We start from the raw sequence: 6,352 nt of genomic DNA, 5'->3' as shown, positions 1-6,352 counted from the left end.
TTATAAGAATAGTAATTTGCTAATAATGTACTTTTATTTCTAATAAGTTGATTTATTTATAATTAATTTCTATGACAAAATTAATTTATTAATACAATAGATTTTCTTTTTAGAATATTTTTCATATTATAATGAACTTTTATAGCTAAAAAAGTTAATCAATTAGATTAATTAATGTTATCTTTTCAGATATTGTAACAAAACCTGAGAATTCATTAATTAGGTTTGACAAACATATAGAACTTGATACAAAAAAGAACATTGATGATAGTACATCGGAAAATAATATATATGTAACGGTGGAAAAAGCTAACAATCAATATGATAATTATGTAATGGTATGGGTTTGGTTTTCATTCTTGATGTTAGGAATAATATTTTATGTACGCGTGTGGATTGATTTCAGGTATATAAATTTCTGCAATCACTATGTATATAATTTTATATTTAATTAATTAATTTATAGAAGTTGTTTTATGTACTCAATTGAATAATTAGTTGAAACTATTGTGACGGCAAATATTTGAAATATGAAATACAAAACAATATTAAAAATTTGTTACTATGCTTATTACTTTCATGTTTGTTACTTTAATTTTATTATCAACAAAATAGTATATATATTTGATAAAATTACTTGATATCTAAGACTAAGACACATACAAGCTACAAGCAAAGGGATGAATATCAATGTATGTAGACGTGTGCATTCTGTTATATACGTATAACTTTGCATATCTAAAAATAACTATTCTACAAAATATATAAATTTACATATACATATACACTTTATGTATGGATTTTATGTAATATGTGTAATAAGAGCTTTGTACTAGACTATAAAATTATTTTCATCTTACGTACTTAAATATTTATATCCATCTAACTCTATGATGTGCTCTAATTAACGTAATAATAAATATGCATATCTTTCTTTTATTTTTATTAATTATGTTTATGTTAATGTTATTATTAATTATGTTTATGTTAATGTTATTATTAATCTAATTTTGCAGATTCCAATAGAACAACATGTTTAATTTGAGAGTTATGCGTTAGTATTATTGCAAACTGATACAAATCAAAAATAATTAAATGAGTGTATAATTAAAATTTCTAACATATTCTGGAAGTGTAATTTATTATTACTAATTACTACTTCATTAAGTTCGATCTGCAACTTTAAGTCGTCAACTTTAGACAATGCATATCTTGTGCGTAACTTGTTCGTAAGATAAAATTTTTTGACAAACGTATATATATATATATATATATACCGCAATAACAAAAGGGAATATATCTCATTGTAAAAATTGTCCATTTCAAATCGTGTTTTAAAAAGATCATCTTAAAATAGCTAAAAACAGTTAGCTATTTTAAGTTAGCTATTGTTAGTAACAGCCTTAGTTTATGACACTCTATATAACATAAGTTTAAAAGTTTTATAAAATAAATATTATACATAAATATATGAATACATAGATATATGAATATAATAATATATAAATATATGAATACATAAATAGAAAAATATATGAATATATAAATAAATATAAGTATACAAATATATAAACACATTTTGATATATGTGTATATATATGTATGCGTATATATTCATATATTAATATATTTTATTCATATTAATATCATTTATGTGTTTATAATAATATTTAGCAAATAATATAAATCTTTTTGCTAAAATTAATAAGTAATTTTAAATAATTTTTAATTATTAACCAAATTTAAATTAATATTATTACAAATATAATTTTACGCGCGTGCTTGTCATTGTTGTATATTAACACGAGCTATATCTACAATATCTAAAACTATATAAATATATATAATGTGAACATATTATATTGTAATAATTCAATAATACATTATATGTACACAAATTTACAAATAATTTGTGAATGCTAAATCTTTTAAAAAAGATTTACTTTTCAGCAGTTAATTACTGCTAATTAATTAATGTGCAATTAATTTGTGTATTGAAATTGATAATTAATTATGTACCATATTCTCATCGCTATACTTGTATATTTACGATTTACTACTTTTTTGTAACCAAATGTATAATAAAAATGTCATTATATACCAATTATGAATAAAAATAACAAATTCTTGACGTTAGCCGTAAGAGAGAATCTTACATCTGCTTTCAAATGAATATTTTAATATATTTTAAGTGTTTTCATTTATTTGCTCCATGTAAATTTGAATACTTTGTCACATGTAGACTTGATACATTTTAAAAGCATTTTTATATATATTTTGTAAAAGTTACAAATATTTTTAAAATCTTCAACATAAAAGAATCTTTTTTCTAATAACATTTGTACTTTAACATTTTTCTTCAATATGTATAATAAAGATCGATGATATATCTCAAGTGTGTTTGCTAGCATCTAATTTTTTAAAACATTTTATATCTTATTTCTATATCTCTTTTTTTTCTCTCTTGTCGCTTTCATCAATCCAGTTTTTACTTTGATCATTAGACATTTGTAGTTTTTGTTAATACAAATAAATGTATTTTTTCTTGATATTTTTATGGTTTCAAATATGCAGAAGCGTGTGTGTGCTATCGATCAGCAACGAGTACTCGAAGCGATCCTGTGAGAACGATTTAGCGCCGGTCGTGCTTATCCCGTAAAGTGTAAAGCAAGTTTAACGCCGTGGCGCGGATCTCAATAAAATCGCGAAGCAGTAAATAACTTAACGACGGTACGGACTGCTCTCGCGGGAGAGCAGCGAGACACAATCCGGGAGTTGGCGAACTTCCGGGTAAGTTCGACGTGCCGTAGCAACTGCGGCTCAGCGTGATGGTGGATATTACGAATCGGATGGATATAGGAACGACAAGCAAGCTTCTCGCCAAAGAAAGAGAGAAAGAGAGAGAAAGAGAGAGAGAGAGAAAGAGAGAAAGAGAGAGAGAGAGAGCGCAACTGACTTTCGATATTTCTCTGTCGTTTGCGATGCAGGCTAAGCGCCGCGATGTTTTTCACGGCGGAATCTCTGGAAAAGCGGACTATGCGCGCGGTTTATCCCGCACAATCGACCTCCGTTTAACTCGGTTGGAAGTACAACAACGAGAATGACGTTATTTTGCATATATTTGTGACTCGCGCAAACAGATCTGCCATGTATTATTACGGACTAATGGTCCGTTTTATCCTATTTTCTCAAGAAAGTTAATATTTAATAATTGAAATGTTACTATTTTGAAAAGAGGAAAAGGATATGTAAAAAACAAATGATATAATTTAAATATATATATATTAAACTTATATCATTTGTTTTTTCTTAAATGCAATTCTTTCATTTTGGACATTCAATTACAAATAAAATTAATATTTCTAAATACATATACTTATAATAATTGAATTAATAAAATAATAAATAATAAATAAAAATTATATCATTTGTTTTTTACATATCCTTTTCCTCTTTTCAAAATAGTAACATTTCAATTATCCTCTCAACTAATTATGATCTCATTATGTCTAATCTCAGCATAGGTAATTTATTAATGTCAAAGAAGTAGAAGCCTTAAGATTCATAATTTTATACGTAACAAATGTGTGTTTTGTGTTCATTATAAAAGCAGACAATCAAACATATTTTTTAATTAATTACTATTACTTAAAGTATTATTAAGATATTTTTCAATTAGTTAGTATAAATATATTTATTTATCGCAAGCACTTTTCAATGGGAAACATGTCACGCGTCACGATTATTAATTTAATTAGCAAAGATAAGACTTTGAAGTACACGTACCGTTACGCTTTACAAAAAATATATGCACGAAGAGAATACTGATAAGCAGCTCATATGAATACTTCGGAAGGGACGTGTTAAGTGCAGTATGCGAACATAAAGGAGACAGAGAGAAATGGAGCCGAAGGAAAAAGTGCCGTGAGTTTCGCAAGGAACTCTGGACGGCGCGGTAAAATGGTGATGTAAGGTGCGCGGTAGCGGGATAAGAAATCCGTTGTACGTGTTAATGATTCTTTTTACGAGGACAAACGACCGCGAGCGATAAATGCCGGAGGGTAGATGGCAGGTCCTGGAATGGGTGGCAGGTAGACGGAAATGGGGATGTCCGTGAATAATGATCTCCTGATCGTGCTATCAAGCCGAGTGCCGTTTACTACACATTTTTACATCGCTATCATCGATTTCTCTACTGTACGTATTCAGTGCGTCATCAGATACAGGGAAGGCAAATGTGTTTCGCAAATTGTCGCACCAAAACTCCGGAAGCATCGATTTTCGCCATTTTGTGCGCCTTTTGTTACTTATTTGAATACCGTAATTAATATTGATATTTCGCGATTTATTTATGTAACATTATTCTTGGATTTCTTGATTCAGAAAATCCAATTTGGCAAGGAAGTTTTATTTATGAATCTCTTATTTTCGAATTTCGGCTGATCCTTAAGATCTCAGAACCCTGAGATATTTATACATATTGTTAATTTTGATCTAAAGAAGACGCGCGAAAAAATTATAAAATAAAGTTTAAATAGAATCAAATAAGATGAAGATAATACTTTTAAAATACTCTTTATAAATTAAATTGTGTGTTGTAAATAAGTTTAAAACGGTTGAGCAATCATTAATTATAAGCTCGTATATAATTTGCATCTGAAACATTATGTTTTATATAAAAAAACATGAAAATAAATGAATATGGAAAAAGGAGAATTCGTTAAAAACGTAGCTACAAAAAGAAACAAGAGTTTAAAAAATACTTGAACACGAAAGAAAAAATTGAGAGTGAATGAGAAATATCACTTGCGATGACTAAGTAATTTCAAGAAGAAAAATTCCAAAGCTGATAATATTTATATAATTAATGACATATTACATTATAATATAATATATTATACTATAATATGAATATATTGAATTTTTCATTTCGATAAATCTCTCGAATTTCGAAAATCCAATAAAAAGTAGTCACAAAGATATAGACTCGAAAAAAAATTAACTACACATTTGCTTCATTTAAATGCCCAAGGTGTGATGAACATTTATATTCGTATGTGTTGTAAAATTATTAAAATATTAATTAAAAGTTTTGCTGTTAATAATTAGATGGTACAATGCTTTTTGTAGATATATCAACATTTCATGAAAAATTCCAATTTTCCAGTGTATAATAAAAATAAAATTTTAATTTGCGTACTTTCTGTTTGCTGTTGCCTTTCTATATGATGAGCTACATGATATATTACTAAATATTAATGAATTTGGTGTGTAAAGGCATATCAATATCCGTGAGTAAAAAATTGATTTTATTAATTCGTTTCAAAAAGGAAAGTAGAGCGCAATGCCAGCGTATTGCCAAGGATTGGCAAAACGTGCGATCACGATTCTGCCCTCTCGTTCTATCGCGTAAAACAGATTCCTTTTTCGCGATGCATTCGCCACCGCACGTGCTCTGCATCGATGCGTTTCCGCGTAAATTCAACATACGCCTTTTGCGAGGTTTCCACCTTGCCTTGCCTAGTCTTTACCGTTTTTTACCGAAAGAATTGCTTTATTTTTTAGGAGCATTCTTTTAAAAACTAAAAATATTCTGAATTATTAAGACATGTTCCACAAAATAAATAAATAATACTTTCTATATATACAATTATAAATTGCAACATGCTTTTGAAACGTTTCATCGTCGTATTTTCTTTCTACAGTCCCGTAGGAGAATTTTTTCGCTATCGACGATTCCATTAAGCGAGATAGTCTTGTTTTTCTACCGTAATCCGCATTCTCTCTCCGATGCTCGATTCGAGTATCACGTTCATGTACGATTCGATGCCGCTTTTTGTTCCCGAGCCCGCGCTCTCTCGTTCGCGAGACGGGCTTCTTATCGAAGCGACGCGTATGCAGAAGTGGGATGCATCTGAGGAATCGAGCTGCCTTTACGCGAAGGAGAAAAAGCCATATATATATATATATATATATATATGTATATGTATATGGGTTAAAGTAGGAAGCATCTCCAAGTTTTGTTCCATTTCAGAGCAGTGCTCCCAGGTGGCTTTGATATCGTAAACGCCTCCGTGCATTCCGTTTCCCCAGGCTCTTTTGTACGCGTCAGTATGTCTGCTTGACATCGGGGACATAGATCCTGCCGGACAACACCTATGCTGGTGCCGGTGGCGTGCATTAAATTCGCGACGACTGTCAGATCAATGAGCCTGCATTTAACTGTCGATATCAATTCTAACGAGCGTCCGCGCGACGAAACTTCTTTCTTCGCCTTTAACTCGAGCGTTACAAGAAGAACGAAGATAAAAATGAATAGAAATAGAAATGGAAGATACTTTGTTTCTACTGA

The 6,352-nt window shown here is 29.5% G+C and overlaps 1 long non-coding RNA gene across 2 annotated transcripts in view; it reads left to right on the top strand.

The window, feature by feature from the left end:
- LOC115233826 overlaps nucleotides 1-480 on the top strand; it is a 4,205-nt gene extending 3,725 nt beyond the window's left edge. Inside the window, exon 3 of one of the 2 annotated variants that reach the window (XR_003883846.1) lies at nucleotides 190-480. This is a non-coding gene — a long non-coding RNA (uncharacterized LOC115233826). The remainder of the gene's footprint in view (nucleotides 1-189) is intronic. The other variant, XR_003883845.1, reaches the window with a different exon arrangement.
- Nucleotides 481-6,352: the final 5,872 nt, after the last annotated feature.

This window comes from Formica exsecta, unplaced genomic scaffold, assembly GCF_003651465.1.
Source record: "Formica exsecta isolate Colony F162 unplaced genomic scaffold, ASM365146v1 scaffold191, whole genome shotgun sequence".
Classification (NCBI taxonomy): Eukaryota; Metazoa; Arthropoda; class Insecta; order Hymenoptera; family Formicidae; genus Formica; species Formica exsecta.
Note: the sequence above shows the minus strand (reverse complement) of the source record. Positions and strands in the feature narration are given on the sequence as shown.